The sequence below is a fragment of the Muntiacus reevesi genome, chromosome 1 (genome assembly GCF_963930625.1).
Source record: "Muntiacus reevesi chromosome 1, mMunRee1.1, whole genome shotgun sequence".
In the NCBI taxonomy this organism is placed as follows: domain Eukaryota; kingdom Metazoa; phylum Chordata; class Mammalia; order Artiodactyla; family Cervidae; genus Muntiacus; species Muntiacus reevesi.
This window is the reverse complement of record NC_089249.1, coordinates 181,418,068-181,437,803: the sequence shown is the minus strand read 5'-3', so window position 1 is coordinate 181,437,803 and position 19,736 is coordinate 181,418,068.

The following is a 19,736-nucleotide window of genomic DNA, read 5'->3' as shown; positions in this document are numbered from 1 at the left end:
ATTGGAGTTGGTGCAGACCACACAGCGAGGGGTACACTCTCACAAGACTGTTACTCTAGATGCCATCACAAATAGCAAGGCCCCATGTTACCCACAACTTCTGTCTGACTTGCCTGCAAATCAGAGATTCCCACTCAAACATTTGCTAGAACAGCTTACACAACTCAGGAAACACTTATATTTACCTTTTTATTGTATAATAAAGGATGTGATAGGGGATACTGGTGAAGAGGTACATGGGGCAATGTCCAAAGGATCGTAAGCCCGGAAGCTTCTGTCCCCATAGAGTTGGGGTGCACCACCCTCTGGGCAAGTGGATGTGTTCACCAAGCCAGAAGCTCCCCAACTTTAATGGAGGCTTTGTCATGTAAGCATAATAGATCATTAACTCCATTTTCAACCCCTCTCCCCTCTCTGGAGAAGGAAGGTGGGACTGAAAATTCCAAGCTTCTAATGATTTTGTCTTTCTGGTAACCAGCCCTAATCCAGGAATTCACCCAGAGTCACCTCATTAGAACAAAAGATACTCTTATCACCCAGGAAATGCCAAGGGATTTAGGAGTGCTGGGTCAGGTACTGGGATCAAAGACTAAATGTTAGAGCGAAATATTCTCCTAGCACCTCTATTTACAGGGGTCAGGAATGTGGAGCAAAAACCAACATGTGTATTTTCTTATCATTTCACAGTTGGGAAGAAAGGAAGAAGGTCCGAAAGAATTCCATTGAAGGAAAGTCTAGTCTGCTTGTGGATCTCTAGGACAAGCCCCTGAACTTGGCATAAAAATCTTGGAGCTTTGTACCAGGCTGAAAGTTAGTGGCTGTAGGGAAGGATGCACAGGTTGTCAGTACAAGTCAGGGATAGAGAGATGTTTTAATTTTATTTGTGTGACTATTGCGTGCTACTGTGCCAAGGGTTCTCCAGGTTCCGTGGAGCTTAGAATTAGATCAAAGGGCACACACAGAAGCGCGTGACCCAGGGATGAATCTTAACCAAGCTATCACAGGTCATATGAGACCAGTGGAGTGGAAGGGGAATGTAGCCTAGGGATCATAGAGAAAGCAGCAGTAACACTTTGATTATACATTTCTAAATCAAGCATTTCTGGTGGTTCAGTGGTAAAGAATCTGCATGCAATGCAGGAGACACAGGTTTGATACCTCTGTTGGGAAGATCCCTTGGAGAAGTAAATGACAACCCACTCCAGTATTCTTGCCTGGAGAATTTCATGGACTGAGGAACCTATTAGGCTATAGTTTATGGGATCACAAAAGAGTTGGATGTGACTGAGAAACTATACAACGACAATAATCAAGCATTTGGACACATATGTTAGCTATAAAGTGGTTTAAAACCCAGATGGACTTAAAACCCTGCTCTGATGGCTGAATGATGTGGACCTGGCTGGAAAACAAAATAGTGATCAAGTGTGCATGTGTGTGTGTGTGTGTGTGTGTGTGTGTAGAGAGAGAGAGAGAGACAAAGTTATTTTAAGAAAATGATTCACTTGATTGTGGGGCTGTTAAGTCTGAAACCTACAGAGCAGATCAGTAGGCTGCAAACTCAGGGAAGAGTCTAAGTTGAAACTCAAGTCCACAGGCCTTCTAGAGGCAGAATTCCCTTTTCCTCAGGGAACCTTAGTCTTTGATCTTAAGGACTTCAACTGATTGGATGTGGGCCACCCACATTATGGAGGGTCATCTGCTTTACCCAAAGTCCGCTGATTTAAATGTTAATCATTTCTTTAAAAAAATACCTTCATAGCAAATCCAGACTGATGTTTGACCAAATATGTGGGCACCATGGCCTGGCCAAATTGACACATAAAGTTAACCATCACAGGGAATGAAGGTCAGCAGGTCTAAGGGCCTCGGTATTCAGAAAGCTGGGAAAAGGAGAAGAACGAAGGCTCTTTGTCAAAGCTTCTATTGTTGCCATGTTTCACTGTTTCCTCATTAAAATGAAACAAAATGTTTCTTTTAATAAAAAATTAATTAATGAAAAAAGAAAGAACACACCATGACTCAGAATCTGAGAGATTACACATGACAGACTCATTCTGGAGCAGGAACCCAGACCCCAGACTGAATGCGTGATCTACCATTTGAGCATTCCTGGAGGGGGCTGACCCAAGGAAAGAGGTGTGGGAGCCTCTTCCAGGCTCCCATCTCATACACCCAGGTCTACCAGACCCTGCCATGACCAACCAGGCAGGGAGGGCCAGATCCTGAGCTGGAATTGCAGTGGTAATTTGTCAGTCTTCTATAGAGGAGCCCAGAGGCCCACAATAAGTTCAGAATAGCTTTAGCCTAGACGTGGCTCTCTGCTTCCCCTAGTTTACAAGAGCCTGACAGGATCATTCTTGGCTGTAGACTCATGTGGATGTGCACTGTGAGATGCAAACCCTACCTAGTCTTCATGACAGTCCAGACCCCTTCCATCCCAGTCTCTGACCCCTATCTCTTCATCTCAAGTCTCCACCTTACCCTGATGATCTCAGCAGAAACCCAGCTGCACCCAGACCCTGCCAGGCAGGACACCACCCTTGGACCCTCTACCCACTGGCCACTGTGGGCCTGATCCCCAGAGAGAGATCAGCCCCCTCCCATGTTCTGACCTCTGAGACCCAGAGTCCACCACCCACTGTGCTCACCTTGCCATCATCCTGGACATGGGCTTCCAAGCAGAGATTAGGACTACTACTGTCCTGGCATGGCTGGCCCTGTCTGCCCCTCAGACGTCCCATTCTCTGGGCCAGTGGGGCCAGGGAGGCTAGGAAGCGGGGAGGTGGGTGCTGCACACCTATAAAGAAGTACAAGAAAGACTGAGGGTTTGGGGTGGGGGCAGGTGGGGAGACGAGTGTGCAGTCCTCTTGAAGATCTGGCTCTACTACAGGTCCCTGCCAGGGCGGAGGGGACAGCTCTGCTGAGGGGACCTCCCAGTCTGAGACTTAGGTTTATACTGAGGTATTTGGTCCCCTCATCCACAAAGCCTGCCTGATTTGCCAGGAACAGCAGGAAGATCAGGCAAGGCTGCAAGATTCCACAAGGATTAATTAAGGCTGATTAGGGCTTCCCAGGTGGTGCAGTGGTGAAGAATCTGCCTACCAATGCAGGAGATGCAGGAGACGTGGGTTCAATCCCTGGGTCAGGAAGATCCCCTGGAGGAGGAAATGGCAACCCACAGCAGATTTCTTGCCTGAAGAATCCTATGGACAGAGGAGCTTGGCTGACTACAACCCAGAGGGTCGGAAATAGTCAGATATGACTGAGCATGCACACATGCATGCAAGGCTGATTAGCTGCCAAGGTGGTGAAGACAAGTGGGGCTTTATCGTAGCCTTGGGAACCTCACATAGCTCCTACTGACTCAGTTTTAGATCCTTTGGAATCCCAAATCCTCTGAGGTTCTCTTCTGTTCTAGCTTCCTTCTGGCAGATTTCAGGTTCACTTCCTTCAGATATCTGCCCAGATGCCATCAATAAGGCCTTCTGTGACCTTCCCACTGAAATTCCTACCTTCCATGTTCTCCACCTCCTTCCATGCTATGCATTTTTATAGCACTTAACACCACTTGATGTTTTACTTACAAACAAACTTAATTCAACTATTAAAGCTCCTATCTACAGGATAAGAGCAAAGCTTTTTAAAAATAATTTTTTGGCATGTTTTGTTTGTTGCTCTGTCCCTCGTGCCTGCCTCATCAAAAAGATTTAATGACTAAGTGAAATGTCAAAGCCTAAGATGATATTTGCACAATCCATCTAGTTTACAGATGTGGAAGCAAAGGCCCAGAAAAATGGAGGGCCTTGAAGTCACATACTCAAGGTCAGCTTGGAATTCACATTTGAGGAACTCTTAGCTGCCATGATAAAATAGGGAGCTACTGTGTATGTGAGTGGAGAGCCCACCTCAGTAGGAGACCAAGGCTTCACTTCTTTGTCCACATACGGGGCCTGGAACACAAGCTTTCAAGATTGGGTTTTCTGTTCCCGTGGCCCACCCATTTCCTTCCCCTCTCCTCCAAACTTCTAGGTCTTGATAAAAGTGAGGATAATATTACCAACTTTACTGAGTTATTGTTTGTGAAGCTGCTTTGTAATGATCTGAATATGATCTTGCAGGATGAGTTTTTAAACCAGGCTCCTCTGGGACATCTAAACATCAAAGGGCTAGAACATTAGAGGTTGGAAGCTCCACCTCTTCTGTTTATAGGAAGGACTGGAGATGGAATGAAAGGCTAAAATATTTCAAGGGAAAACCATGAAATTGGTTTATTTCCTGGCTGAGAATGACAGGCTGCTCCGCATATATGGGATTCATACCAAGTATGAGCAAATTTTATGGCCCCCCTGTCAAGAAGTTCATGGATAATACTTAGTGTCAAAGAAAACAAAATTGTTCCATTACAAGGAAATAAGCAAACTGTCTTTTGTAACTTGGTCTGAAGCCTGAGAAGAATCAGAGGCAGCAGCGTGGAGGCCAAACTTGCACCCGTTGGCTTACTACTCCTGGGTGTCAGGGCTCCTGTCTGGTCAGCTGCTCGTGCCTGTAGACAGCCTGCCTTCTCTCAAGGCTTACTGAGCTGAAAACCATTAGAGGGTGGACTGACAGACCCAGAGGCAACCAAGCTATTTTTATCTCGCTTTAGACAACAAGCCTGCCATCTTGGTTTGATTCACTGCTTCCTCAGCTTTTCTTCAGTGGGCCACTTTTGTGAACATTCTGTTTGCCTCTCTGTAACCCCTCCATTTCACATACACATTGCAACGTCTCTTTTTGCCTTGTTTGCACAAGTCACTTTTCCACAGACTAAAGTTCGATTTTGCTAATTTAACATTAGCAAATTAACAGTGCCACACATTCATGGGAAATTCAGTATTAATTAATGTTACAACTCTTGTCCTGTGTCTGGACACAGGCCACATTCTCAGGCCATACAAATTAACAGTGCCACACATTCATGGGAAATTCAGTATTATTTAATGTTACAACTCTTGTCCTGTGTCTGGACACAGGCCACATTCTCAGGCCATACAATTTGCATTATGATTATGCCAAAAACAATAATAGAAAAAAATGTGCATATTTTACTATGTGTTTGAGAGATTGAGAAATGGTATGAAGCTAGAAACATTATCAATGAAGATATCTGTTCCAGAACTCTGCTCTAAATTACTGGAAAAGTTTTTCATTTCCTTCCTAGAATAACAAATAACCATGCAAACTAGGACTCCAACTAACTACAGGGCCAGGAATATCCTGCATTGCTCAAAGAATTGACTTGTTAGTTCTTAAAAGCAGAGAAGTGCTGGTGTGACCCTTGGATGCTTGTTGGATTCCTATAAGGGCATCAAGTGAAACAGACCAGAAAATGTCCAAGTGCCCAGCTTCCCGCCAAGCAGCTGCAGGAGGTTCCTGTTCTGTGCCTATCAGAGTGTTCAGCATAGTGAGTGAGAAACACAGATTCAAAAATGATAATCTGTGTTGTGTTAATCTCACAGTCAAATGGGAGGGTGGAGTGTGACTAGTCACTCAGCAGAAGCAAGAGCAATTACCCCTCCACTGCATGATCCCCAGTGGAGCATGGAACTTCCAGTGTTCAGAAGAGGCTACTGCCTCATGTCTAGAAAAGTCAGGAAAAATTTCAATGAGGAATAAAAAGAGTTGTGTGTTGATAAAAGGGAAGGAAAAGGAAGGATGTCCTGGTAGTAATGAACAGTATGGGCACATTTCCTAGTATTTGCTTCATAAAAAATATTCACTCACTTGAATCCACCCTCCAGGCTACAAGGGAATCCTGCTTCAGCTGTGAATCTCTTGCTAGCAACAGAAACCCTCTGATCACCCTCATTCCTGGTGGTCAAGATATGTCTGCACAACTCACTTGCAAAGTGTCATCAAGATTATGGATTACTGTTTTCCCTATGATTTCTTCCTGGTCTTTAATTGGAGCATGGTGGTATGCTCAAGTATGTTAGAACTATCACAGTCTCCTAGACTTTCTAGGAAGGAGTCTTTGTAACCAGGGAAATGACCACATTCTTAGGCCAGAGAGATGGTAAAGATGCAGAGGGAAATGTCATAGTAAGTCCCTTTTCTTTCCCATGTCTGGTTAAGGTTGGATACAGCTGGATCTGGGCTTCCCTGGTGGCTCAGCAGTAAAGAATCTGCCTGCAATGCCAGAGATGTGAGTTCGATCCCTGAGTCAGGAAGATCCCCTGGAGGAGGGCGTGACAACCCACTCCAGTAATCTTGCCTGGAGAATCCCATGGACATAGGAGCCTGGCGGGCTACAGTCCATGGGGTGGCAAAGAGTCAGATATGACTGTGGCAACTGAGCACGCATGCACAGCCAGATCCATCCATTCTCCAGCTCACAGGTTGGGCTGCAGGTGTCTTCTCCTCCCCTTCTGCTTGCTGACAGCTGAAGGAGATAGGCCAATAAACTTTACTTTGATGGACCAATAAATTCCATGCCTTGGGTTTTGTATCTTCCCCTCTGCAGAACCTATGCATCTGACCTAGACAAAGACGTTTGTTTTGAATGGAGTCAGGGTTAGCCCACATCTGAAGTTCTTTTAGGTCTATATTTGGGGGACAAGTTTCGCAAAGTCTGCAATAATTTCCGATTATTTGTGACTTTTCTTCACTAAAACATTGATGATTTGTCAGCCCCAGTGATTTGATTTCCCAGATGCAAAGCAAGACATCTAGTTATTGGAATGCAAAATGTATCATAGTGTTGATCTGGGAGAAATTATTAATTGATTCTTTTACTATTTTCTTTCTCACAGAACATAGTTGCTGTGTGCTTGCCCAAGCATATGCAGACTCTTAGTGTTGCACTCTCAGAGGCCTTCTCTCCCGTATACACTCCATATCACAGACATCGTGGCAAAATCCTCACTAGCGCCTTTCAGGAGGCTGGATTTCAACATGCCCTTTAAAAAGCCAAATTCCCCTGCTTATATATAAAACCTATTCCAGGCGACTTTTTGTGTGCCAAACTCCTCATGTGACATGTAAAACAGCTCTAAACAAAGTCTTTGAGTGTGATTTCTGCTTTTGATTGTTTTGTTTTTCACTGGCTTCACCCACCCTGAGCTGCAGCTGTTCACTGGCAACTCTGTTTCTGGGGAAGTTCAGTCAGCTCAACTCCAATCTAGATTTCCCTGCTTCTGGGTAGAAAGACTGAATAGGCTGCTTTTATCTTTGGTGGGTAAACCTCATTTTCAAACCCTACTTCCATTTTCACAGATTTCATTAAGATTGTAAGAATCCTAGGATTGAGCTATCCAACCACATTCTGATTTACCACTGCGACTTGCTCCCAGCCTGCGCATTTCCACTGGCAACCCAATATCTGGTCAGAAGCCCCTTTGAGGACAGGCACAGGTCACAGTGGGGAGTAGTCCCTAAAAGATAAACACTGGATATAGACGTGTTCATGACTAGCCCAAAATACAAATTAAACAGCACAAACTACAGCCTAGGTTCTGTTATTTTGTGTTGTGAACTGAAGGCGACTTATCCAACTGAGAATGAATAAACTCCTAGAACATAAGCCGCTAAACAGGCATAAACTCCCAAAGCTTAAGCGCTGTCTTCAACAAAAAATGTCTTGCAGCAACTCTTCTCACCTAAAGCACATCTAGGGTGCTTCAACCCGCGGGGATCCCCCTCTCTCCTCGGAGTCTGCCCGCTAGCCTCCCTTAATGAATAGGCCCTGAAGGGGATGTTGCAGCCTGTGCAGCCCGCCGGGTGGCTAGAAAAACATGTGCCCATTGACCAGGCACGGCCACGCGGCCGTCACAATTCTCCCTCAAGGCACAACATTCCACCAAGTTCACTAGAGAGCAGCCCTGGGCGACCATTTTGGAACACCCAGGTTTCCTCCGAAAGATCACCCCCACGTCCACAGAAGATCAATGCTTAGAGACCACAGTGGTCGAACACGAAAATACAGAAAGCCAGCCGCTTATGCCTAACACTCTATAAGCAGACATCGGACCAGATTGAAGACCACAGACTCAAGGTCCGATTTCCTGACAAACGCCATCCTTCAGATCTGCCGCAATCTCTGGAACAAAAGGATACCATAGGATGTTTTTTGCTCTCAGATTCACAATTTATATCTGGCTTTAGAAAACCAAAAGTGTGGCCTGAGTAACATTCAGTTCAGTTCAGTCGCTCAGTCGTGTCCAACTCTTTGCGACCCCATGAATCGGAGCACGCCAGGCCTCCCTGTCCATCACAAACTCCCGGAGTTTACTCAAACTTATGCCCATCGAGTCGGTGATGCCATTCAGCCATCTCATCCTCTATTGTCCCCTTCTCCTCCTGCCCCCAATCCCTCCCAGCATCAGGGTCTTTTCCAATGAGTCAACTCTTCGCATCAGGTGGCCAAGTATTGGAGTTTCAGTTTCAGCATCAATCCTTCCAATGAACACCCAGGACTGATCTCCTTTAGGATGGACTGGTTGGATCGCCTTGCAGTCCAAGGGACTCTCAAGAGTCTTCTCCAACACCACACTTCAAAAGCATCAATTTTTCACCATTCAGCTTTCCTCACAGTCCAACTCTCACATCCATACATGAACACTAGAAAAACCATAGCCTTGACCAGACGGACCTTTGTTGGCAAAGTAATGTCTCTGTTTTTTAATATGCTCTCTAGGTTGGTCATAACTTTCCTTCCTAAGAGTAAGCGTCTTTTAATTTCATGGCTGCAGTCACCATCCACAGTGATTTTGGAGCCCAAAAAATTAAAATCTGACACTATTTCCACTGTCTCCCCATCTATTTCCCATGAGGTGATGGGACCAGATGCCATGATCTTAGTTTTCTGAATGTTAAGCTTTAAGCCAACTTTTTCACTCTCCTCTTTCACTTTCATCAAGAAGCTTTTTAGTTCCTCTTCACTTTCTGCCATAAGGGTGGTGTCATCTGCATATCTGAGGTTATTGATATTTCTCCCGGCAATCTTGATTCCAGCTTGTGCTTCTTCCAGCCCAGCCTTTCTCATGATGTACTCTGCATATACGTTAAATAAGCAGGGTAACAATATACAGTTTTGACATACTCCTTTTCCTATTTGGAACCAGTCTGTTGTTCCATGTTCAGTTCTAACTGTTGCTTCCTGACCTGCATATAGGTTTCTCAAGAGGCAGGTCAGGTGGTCTGGTATTCCCATATCCTTCAGAATTTTCCACAGTTTATTGTGATCCACACACTCGAAGGCTTTGGCATAGTCAGTAAAGCAGAAATAGATGTTTTTCTGGAACTCTCTTGCTTTTTCAATGATTCAGTGGATATTGGCAATTTGATCTCTGGTTCCTCTACCTTTTCTAAAACCAGCTTGAACATCTGGAAGTTCTCGGTTCACATATTGCTGAAACCTGGCTTGGAGGATTTTGAGCATTACTTTACTAGCGTGTGAGATGAGTGCAATTGTGTGGTAGTTTGAGCATTCTTTGGGATTGCCTTTCTTAGGGATTGGAATGAAAACAGACCTTTTCCAGTCCTGTGGCCACTACTGAGTTTTCCAGATTTGCTGGCATATTGAGTGCAGCACTGTCACAGCATCATCTTTCAGGATTTGAAATAGCTCAACTGGAATTCCATCACATCCACTAGCTTTGTTCGTAGTGATGCTTTCTAAGGACCACTTGACTTCACATTCCAGGATGTCTGGCTCTAGGTGAGTGATCACACCACTGTGATTATCTGGGTCGTGAAGATCTTTTTTGTACAGCTCTTCTGTGTATTCTTGCCGCCTCTTCTTAGTATCTTCTACTTCTGTTAGGTCCATACCATTTCTGTCCTTTATTGAGCCCATTTTTGCATGAAACATTCCCTTGATATCTCTAATTTTCTTAAAGAGATCTCTAGTCTTTCCCATTCTGTTGTTTTCCTCTATTTCTTTGCATTGATCGCTGAGGAAGGCTTAGTGAGTAACATTGGACAGTTATAAATGAAAATGATGTGACAGCTTGTTTCATATTTTAATTTCACATTTCAGTTAAAAAAAATACTGTTTTAATCAGTTGGAAATCTTTTATTAACTAATTTCTAAAGTTCAGCCAGAAGACGAATTTTATGGATAAGGTCAGCAAGTGACACATTCTGCCTTTATAGGTGCACCTGATCTGATTAGGAACAATTTTTTTCCCCCAGCTGTGTTCTGCTCTTCACTTCCAAGAAAAGGAGAGCCAAATGCCATTACTTAGTTTAAATCTTGCCTGCAACAATTGACTCCCACAAAAGTAACTGAAACACGGAAAGACACCATTAGATAAAGAGTAGAAAAAGGAGCCCAAGAAAGCAGAAATATGTGAGCAACAAAAGCCTCAGAAAGACGCTGTGGAGGACCAGAGTGAGAACCTCTGGCAGGAAAACACGCCCCAAACATGCCCCTTCCCTGATTGGCCTTGAGTGTAGGCCCATTTTGGTAGCTGGTACAAGTCCTATTTTGCATAGGGCTGAACCAATCAGGTTTCAGGGGGAGGAGACAAAAAGTATAAAAAGGGACGCCAACAGCGCTCTGGCGTGTTCAGGTTACTAGTCTTCCACATTGTTTGTACTTGAGAGGTCTTTGAAAGTAAACTGTGAAGCGACTTCAGAAGGAGTGGTGCTTCACAGTTCCATAGTTTAGCCGAACGATACAAAAAGGTGACGCCGAGCAACGTTCTTTGCAAGAAGAGAAAAAAGCAGACTGAAGAGAAGGTGGGATGTCACCACCGACTCAACGGACAAGAATTTGAGTATGCTTTGGGAGATGACGGACAGTAACTAAGTCACTGACCACTTGAGCTGTGTTTAGTACTTAGTGAAGACTGAGCTGTAGCTAGTAATACTGCCTGGTGCCTGCTTACTAGAATTTTGCATATTGGAGCTATAGGTGGTACATCTTTCCGGGTCTTTGCTATGATGTATCAAGCACCAAGAAAAATAAGAACCTTACAACACCGTAAATTGCTTCCACCCCATATTTCGGCAGCATGCCAGGCTTTCCTGTTATTTGCCATCTCCCAGAGTTTGCCCAAGTTCATGTCCGTTGAATCATGATGCCATTCAACCATGTTTTCTGCCTTCAATCTTTCCCAGCATCACGATGTTTTCCTATCAGGTGGCCAAAGTATTGGAGTTTCAGCATCAGTTCTTTCAATGAGTAGAGTTTATTTCCTTTAGATGTGATCTCTGCTGTTCGAAGGACTCTCAGGAGTCTTCTCCAGAAGCATAGTTCAAAAGAATCAATTCTTCGGAGCTCAGTTTTCTTTATGGTCCAGATCTCAGATCCGTATATGACTACTGTTTAGACCATAACATTGACTATATACAATGTTAGTATAGACAATGTTAATGTACCCAATATATACAAAGGTATATATACATACTATATACCTCTGTTGGTGAAGTGATGTCTCTGGTTTTAACACAGTATATAGGGTTTGTCATATAACTTTCATGTCAAGGAGCAATCGTCTTCTAATTTCATGACTACAGTCACAATTCGCAGTGATTGTAGAACCAAAAAAGAGAAAAGTCTGTCACTGCTTCCACATTTCCCCTTTCTATTTGCCATGAAGTGCTGGGACCAGATGCCGTGATCTTAGGTTTTTTTTTTTTTTTTCTTTTTTTTTTTTTAATGTGTTTTAAGCTTGCTTTTACACTTTTCTCCACCCTAAAGAGGTTCTTTAGTTCCTCTTCGCTTTCTGCCATTAAATGGTATCCGCATATCTGCTGATGTTGGTATTTTTCCCAGCAACATTTCAGCTTATAACTCAACCACTCTGGCATTTCGCATGATGTGCTCTGCATGTAAGTTAAATATAGGTGACCATAAACAGCCTTGTACTCCTTTCTCAATCATGAAACAGCTGTTTATACAAGGTTCTAACTGTTCCTGCTTGACCCGCATACAGGTTTCTCAGGAGACATGTGAGATGGTCTGGTGTTCCCATCTTTTTAAGGGTTTTCCACAGTTTGTCATGATCCACAGAAAGGCTTTAGCATGGTCAATGAAACAGGTATGTGCTTTTCTGGAATTCCCTTGCTTTCTGTATAATCCAGCGAATGTTGGCAGTTTGATCTTTGGTTCCTCTGACTCCTGAACCCAGCTTGAACATCTGGAAGTTCTCAATTCAAGTACTGGTAAAGCCTAGCTTGAAGATGTTGAGCATAACCTTACTAGCATGGGAGACGAGTGCAACTGTCCAGTGCTTTGAACATGCTTTAGTATTGCCTTTCTTGGGAATTGGGATGAGGATTGACCTTTTCCAGACCTGTGACCACTGGTTTTCCAAATTTGCTGATATACTGAGTGCAATACTTTAATCGAAGATTTAATAAAATTTGTAGGATTTTAAATAGCTCTGCTGGAATTCCATCATCTCCATTACCTTTACTGGCAGCAGTACTTCCTATTGCCCACTTGACTTCACACTCCAGAATGTTTTGCTTTGGGTGAGTGACCACACCATCATGGTTATCCAGGCTTTTAAGACGTTTTTTGTATAGTTCTGCATATTCCTTCCATCTCTTTTTGATCTCTTCTTCTTTTGATCTCTTCTTCTTTTAGGTCTTTATCATTTATGTCCTTTATTTTGCCAATCTTTGGATGAAATGTTCCTTGATATTTCAGATTTTCTTGGAAGAGATCTCTAGTCTTTCCCCTTCTGTTGTTTTTCTCTTATTTCTTTGCATGGTTCGTTGAAGAGGGCCTTCTTGTGTCTCTTCGCTATTCTTTGGCACTCTGCATTTGGTTGGGTGTAGTTTTCCTTTCTCTATTGCTTTTCACTTCTCTTTTTTCTTCAGCTGTTTGTAAAGCCTCCTCAGACAACCACTTTGCTTTCTTGCATTTCTTTTCCTTTGGGATGGTTTTGTTTGCTGCCTCATGTACAATACTATAAACTTCTGTCCATAGTTCTTCAAGCACCCAGTTTATGAGATCTAACCCCTTGAATCCATTCATCATCTCCACTGTGTATTTATAGGAGATTTGATTTCAGTTGTACTTGACTGGCCTACGGGTTTTCCCCGTTTTCTTTAAAGAAAAATATATAGATATATATGTAGATATATCTATATAAAAGTATAGATGTATATAAGATTTATTGTAAGGAAATGGCTCATGAGATTGTGGAAGTTCAGTGAGTCCAAGGTCTGAAGAAGGCTTGCTGGTTGAAGACTCAGGAAAGAGTTGGAAGTTTGAGTCCAAAAGCCATCTGTCATAGAGGAATAGCTGATATTGTGCATGGATCCTGAAGACAGTCTGTTGGAGAATTCTCCTTTGCTTGGAGGAAGTCCGCCTTTTTAGTCTATTTAGAATCTGCACTGATTGGATAAGTTCCACTTGCACTGGGGGGAGTAGACTGCTTCACTCAAAATCTGCATATTTGGATCGTTAATCTTCTCTAAAAACACAGTCACAGAAACATCCACAGTGATATTTGACCAAACATCTGAGCCCAGATAAGTTAACTAGGATTACCCATTACACATGCTATAGTTTCCTAAAGCACACTTGTTCAGTGTGTAGCAACTGCCCTGTCTTTGCATCCTGGCTTAGCACCCTCTGACAACATCTCATTTGGGGCACTTTTGATCTCACTGCATTGTTTTAACATCCTAACTTTTTTTTGTCTTTGTTTTAGCCGCCATCCAATGAATCCACACAGCAGAGATGGGATTTTAAAAAATTCAAGTCTTGTGGAATGAAGTTTGTTCCTTTGGCATTCAGTGCCCTCTGCCCTTTCATTACAGCCCATCTCCGAAGCTGTCCAGCTAATTCGATCTCCGACCACATCTGGGATGTTCACACTTACCCTTTCATGCCCCTATGCCTGTTTCGCAGACTGCCTTTTGCACCTACATTGCCCGACTTTTGCTTGTCAGAATGACAAATTCTAATCATCCGTGCTATCGTCTGAATGTTTGTCTCTCTCCAAAACACATACTTAGAAACCTTAGCCCCCAACCTGGTGATATGAGGAATGAGGTCTTTGGGAGGTGACTAGGTTATGAGGGCAGAGTCCTCATGACTGGAGTTAGTGTTGTTATAATAAAGGCTCGTTATAATAAAGGCTCCAGAGAAATCTCCCATAGCTTCCACCATGTGAGAATGTAGTGATAAATCAACTATTTGCATCTCAGAAAAGTCCTCACCACAACCCAACCATGCTGAGCTCCCAGCTTCCAGAACTGTGAGACATGAATACCTGTTTATATGCTATCCCAGCTTTAAGTTTTTTTCTTTTAGCAGCCTGAATGGACTCTGTCCTTCCTTTATTGTTAGTGCTTCATGCATTTCCAGGAGTCTGTGGTGGGTTTTGCTCTGTATTTATGTTGAAACAGAGTTCCCTTTTGTCAGCAAACACCCAGCAGCTGCAATATGACAGGTTTGGTCTGTGTGTTGTACTTTCAAAGATGAAGAGAAAAGAACAGGTTGTCCCAGCCCCTAAGGTTGCCGTAATGTAAAGGACAATGAGACACGATGTTATGGGGATGAAAAAATAGTTCTCTGTTCCAGATGGGAAAGGGTCCAGGAACCCTCTCTACAATATAAAGTCCCTATTTTAGAGAGAATCAGGTGAGCAAAAGTTTGAGTTATTCCAGTTACCAGATGGAGTCATGCAAGGCTTCCATTCATGTGTGTAATGGGCCCTTCGGCGTTGAGGTGAAGCCCGTAGACTATTCTCCCAAAAAGCAAGTTTCAAACCCTAACGGAAACCAATTGTATTGAGACACATTTTCATCAGCAATACATGTTTTGGTTAACTCAAAGACAAGGACATACATTTCATACTTTGGAGAAGGAAATGGCAACCCACTCTTGTATTCTTGGTTGGAAAATCCCATGAACAGAGGAGCCTGGCAGGCTACAGTCCATGGGGTCTCAAGAGTCAGACACAACACAGCAACTACACCACCACTACCACCACCACCAAGAGTGATAAGATATGGGGGAGGGAGGATTCTGGCTACACTAATTTAGTAGGATTCTTGCTAAAATTTGACAATGCAGAATAAAAAACGAGAACCCATCAGTTGAGGCCTAGTTGAAAAAGAGCTCAGAGGAGCCTGATTAGAGTGTGACAAGCCTAATGTCTAAATATTCTCTCTACCTAAAATTTTTTAAAGGTTTCTGGTCTTGTTGTTGTTGTTAAACTGGGGTAGAGTTGCTTTATAATGTTGTGTTGGTTTCTGCTCTATAGCAAAGTGAATCAGTTACAAATATACATGTATCCCCTTTCTTTTAGATTTCCTTCCCATCTAGGTCATCACAGAGCACGGGATAGAGTCCCCTGTGCTATAAAGTAGGTTCTCATTCAGTTCAGTCACTCATTCATGTCCAGCTTTTTGTGGCCTCATGGACTGCAGCATGCCAGGTTTCCCTGTCCATCTCCAACTCCCGGAGCTTGCTCAAACTCACGTCTATCGAGTCAGTGATGCCATCCAACCATCTCATCCTCTGTTGTCCCCTTCTCCTCCTGCCTTCTCTCTTTCCCAGGATCAGGGTCTTTGCCAATGAGTCAGTTCTTCACACTAGGTAGCCAAAGTACTGGAGTTTTAGCTTCAGCATCAGTCCTTCCAATGAATATTCAGGACTGATTCCATTTAGGATTGACTGGTTTGATCTTCTTTCAGTCCAAGGGACTCTCAAGAGTCTTCTCCAGCACCACAGTTCAACTCTCACATCCATACATGACTACTGGAAAAACCGAAGTTTTGACTAGACAGACCTTTGTCAGCAAAGTAATGTGTCTGTTTTTTAATATGCTCCCTAGGTTGGTCATAGCTTTTCATTCAAGGAGCAAGCATCTTTTAATTTCATGGCTGCAGTCACCATCTTCAGTGATTTTTGAGCCCCCAAAATAAACTCTGTCACTGTTTCCATTGTTTCCCCATCTATTTGCCATGAAGTGATGGGACCAGATGCCATGATCTTAGTTTTCTGAATGTTTAGTTTTAAGCCAACTTTTTCACTCTTCTCTTTCATTTTCATCAATGACTCTTCAGTGGTTCTTTGCTTTTTGCTATAAGGGTGGTGTCATCTGCGTATCTCAGGTTATTGATATTTCTCCCAGCAATCTTGATTCCAGCTTGTGCTTCATCCAGCCCAGAGTTTCTCAAGATGTACTCTGCATATAAGGTAAATAAGCAGGATGACAATATACAGCCTTGATGTACTCTTTTCCCAATTTGGAACCAGTGGACATGGAACAATGGTGTTCCATGTCTGGTTCTAATTGTTGCTTCCTGACCTGCATACAGATTTATCAGGAGGCAGGTCAGGTGGTCTGGTAGTCCCATCTCTTTCAGAATTTTCCAGTTTGTTGTGATCCACACAGTCAAAGGCTTTGGTGTAGTCAATAAAGCCGAAGTAGATGTTTTTCTGGAATACGCTTGCTTTATCAATGATCCAGTGGATATTGGCAATTTGATCTCTGGTTCCTCTGCCTTTTCTAAATCCAGCTTGAACATCTGGAAGTCCGTGGTTCATGTACTATTGAAGCCTGGCTTGGAGAATTTTGAGCATTACTTTTGCTAGCATTGAGATGAGTGCAACTGTGTGGTAGTTTGAGCTTTCTTTGACATTGGCCTTCTTTGGGATTAGAAAGAAAACTGACCCTTTCCAGTCCTGTGGCCACTGCTGAGTTTTCCAAATTTGCTGGCATATTGAGTATATCACTTTAACAGCATCACTTTTAGAATTTGAAATAGCTCAACTGGAATTCCATCACCTCCACTAGCTCTCTTAATAGTGATGCTTCCTAAGGCTGACTTTACTTCGTACTCCAGGATGTCTGGGTCTAGGTGAGTGATCATAGCATCATGGTTATCTGGGTCATGAAGATCTTTTTTGTATAGTTCTTCTGTGCATTCTTATCATCTCCTCTTAATATCTTCTGCTTCTGTTAGGTCCATACCATTTCTGTCCTTTGTTGTGTCTGTCTTTGTATGGCCTTGGGCCGCAGCAACATGTGGGAGTCCCTGGAGCCAGCACGTGGGGGCTGGGAAAGACCCAGCCGTGGGTCTCTGGCGCCCCAGTGGCATTGGAGCATCGAGTGGAGGGCCGCAGACTGCGGGTCATACAGCGGACCCAGGACGTGGTGGCTACTAACCGACTCCTTCCACAGTGCTTCTTCCTAAATGTGGACTCCTCCAAGGGCAATGAGCATCACAGCTTCCCTTGAATTTGATCTGGATTTAGATAATTTCTTATGTGCTATCACAAGATGGCAGAGTAGAAGGTTGTCATTAGTTGTCTATTTTATACACAGTAGTGCATATATATGAACACCAATCTCCCAGTTCATCCTACTGTGCTTCCCCTTTGGTATCCATACATTTTTTCTCTGGTTTCTGGTCTTTTAAAAGAATGTGATATTTATGAAAAAGAATGTGATATTTATGAAACCAATTCTTTGAAATGTGTTGAGGCTAATTTTGTAGCGATTAAAAATGTGTTTTCATTACTTTGGGCATGCAACACTCTTTATGTTTGGCAGTTAAAGTTGGTTAATTTTGCTCTTTGGATATTATATATCTTTAATAATTTTGGTGAGTGTGGGGGGGAATTTTCCTATCAATTACTGAAAATATAGTTTAAAAATAACTCAGGGAATTTGTCAATTCTCTTTGTTATTCTGTTAATTGTTGTTGTACTTATTTTGAAACTTATTAAATATATGAAAGTTTATGAATATTTTCTTTTCTTAAGTGACTTTTATTGTTATATAATTACCGTCTCTACATCTAGCGATATTTTTTGGTTTAATTTCTGTGGGTGTGTCTGCGCATTAGTACACACATAAATTTTCAGGGGTTAATATTTGCCAGCTATATCTTCTGCCGGTTTTCCACTTTCAAAGTTTGTGTATCCTTAAGAATGTAAGTCTGACAGTATTTTTCTTTCCATTGTGAAGTTCAGTTCATGTGCATATGTTGTAATTACTAATAGACTTGGATTTATTGCTGTCCTCTTCTTATGTGTTTTTTATTTATCCGAATTTTCTTATTAGTGGATTGCTGGGTTTGAAGGAAGGTGGGGTTTTTTTGTTCCTTCTCCCTCTCCCCATTCTACATTCTTTGTCTGCTTTTTTTTTTTTTTGAAAGTGCACACTCTGTTATGGGTTTTATCAAGGGCCATTTCTCTACCAGACCATGATGAAAATGTTCACGCAATTTTTAATGTAAGAATGACTTTGTAGTTCTGAAGCAACTGTTTGATTTAAGGTATTTGAATTAAAAAAAAATACAATGGTAGAGTTTTAATTTGTTATCTGGGTTACCTTCACTTGATTAAATGAACTGTGAAGATTTTCACATTTTTCAATATACCATGCAGAGCCCTGTGAGTCTCCTGGGCACAGAGAATTTCTGTGTCCGCCATTTCTTTGATAATAAGGAAAAACCTTAATTCAGGCTTCCTTCAGAAGGTCACGTCCCTGAGTTCTAATGGGCAGATTCAAGAAATTGTTAATTAGGGAAGGAAGAGGATGTGAGACCAGGGGAAACAATCAATCAGGAGCAGTCTTGTGCCAAGATCCTGCTTCCCCATCAACAGTGACACAAAACAACGTCTTTGAGCTATTTCACAGACAATGAAATCCTGTCCAGGTGGGAGAAGTCAATGATTAACAAAGTCACACTAACCACAAGCATATAGCTGCTAGTGCTGCTAAGTCACTTCAGTCGTGTCCAACTCTGTGTGACCCCATAGACGGCAGCCCACCAAGCTCCTCTGTCCCTGGGATTCTCCAGGCAAGAACACTGGAGTGGGTTGCCATTTCCTTCTCCAGTGCGTGAAAGTGAAAAGTGAAAGTGAAGTCGCTCAGTCATGTCCGACTCTTAGCGACCCCATGGACCGCAGCCTACCAGGCTCCTCTGTCCATGGGATTTTCCAGGCAAGAGTACTGGAGTGGGGTGCCATTGCCTTCTCCGCAAGCATGTAGACCCCAGACCAATTGGACCTGAAGCTTGATGATATTAACTTCTACTCACCTCACCACCTACCCATTGGAAGAATGTCCATGGACTGATCATGCCCTCTTTGAAGCCCTCTTTGAATAATTACTATAAAACTTCATACTATCTTCCCCATGTTGGGGCACGTGGTTTTGAGGGTGTGATACATTCCACTGTGTCTGCCTTTGCGTGGCAAAGCAATGAAGCTATCCTTTCTACTTCACCCAGAACTTTGTCTCTTAGATTTTATTTGGCACTGGTGTACAGAGAAGCTGAACTTTCAACATCAAATTTTATAATATAGTTCAAACAGCTCTCAAAGAGAAAGAGTTGAGCACTAGTAAACACAGTGAAGACATATTTTATTCAGTACTACTGCAATAGGGGTTTCAGTAGAACTGAACTCAACTCCCAGTACAGCGAAGACAGCCTGGGATTTACAGCTCCAACAAGCAGGGTAAAAGGGGTCAGTGGATGGAAAATCGCCAAAAAGCAGACAGCAAATTTGGGATATTCATACTAAAAGCAGGCCAAGGACTTAGACATAAAGAGTAGGGGATGAAGGATTTGATCAGATATCAGGAATGGGTGACTGTACCTATATTAGCAGTTTTCTTGGTCAAACTTGGCTCCACAAGCCAAGGACAGGGCTCAAGGGGAAGCCTAGTAGTAAAGAAGGCTCAAGGGAACCTTCCTAAAGTTTGATCAAGGGTTAAGTCTTTGTCACATCAAGAAAATGAGACATATGAAGCTAGCAGTTATTT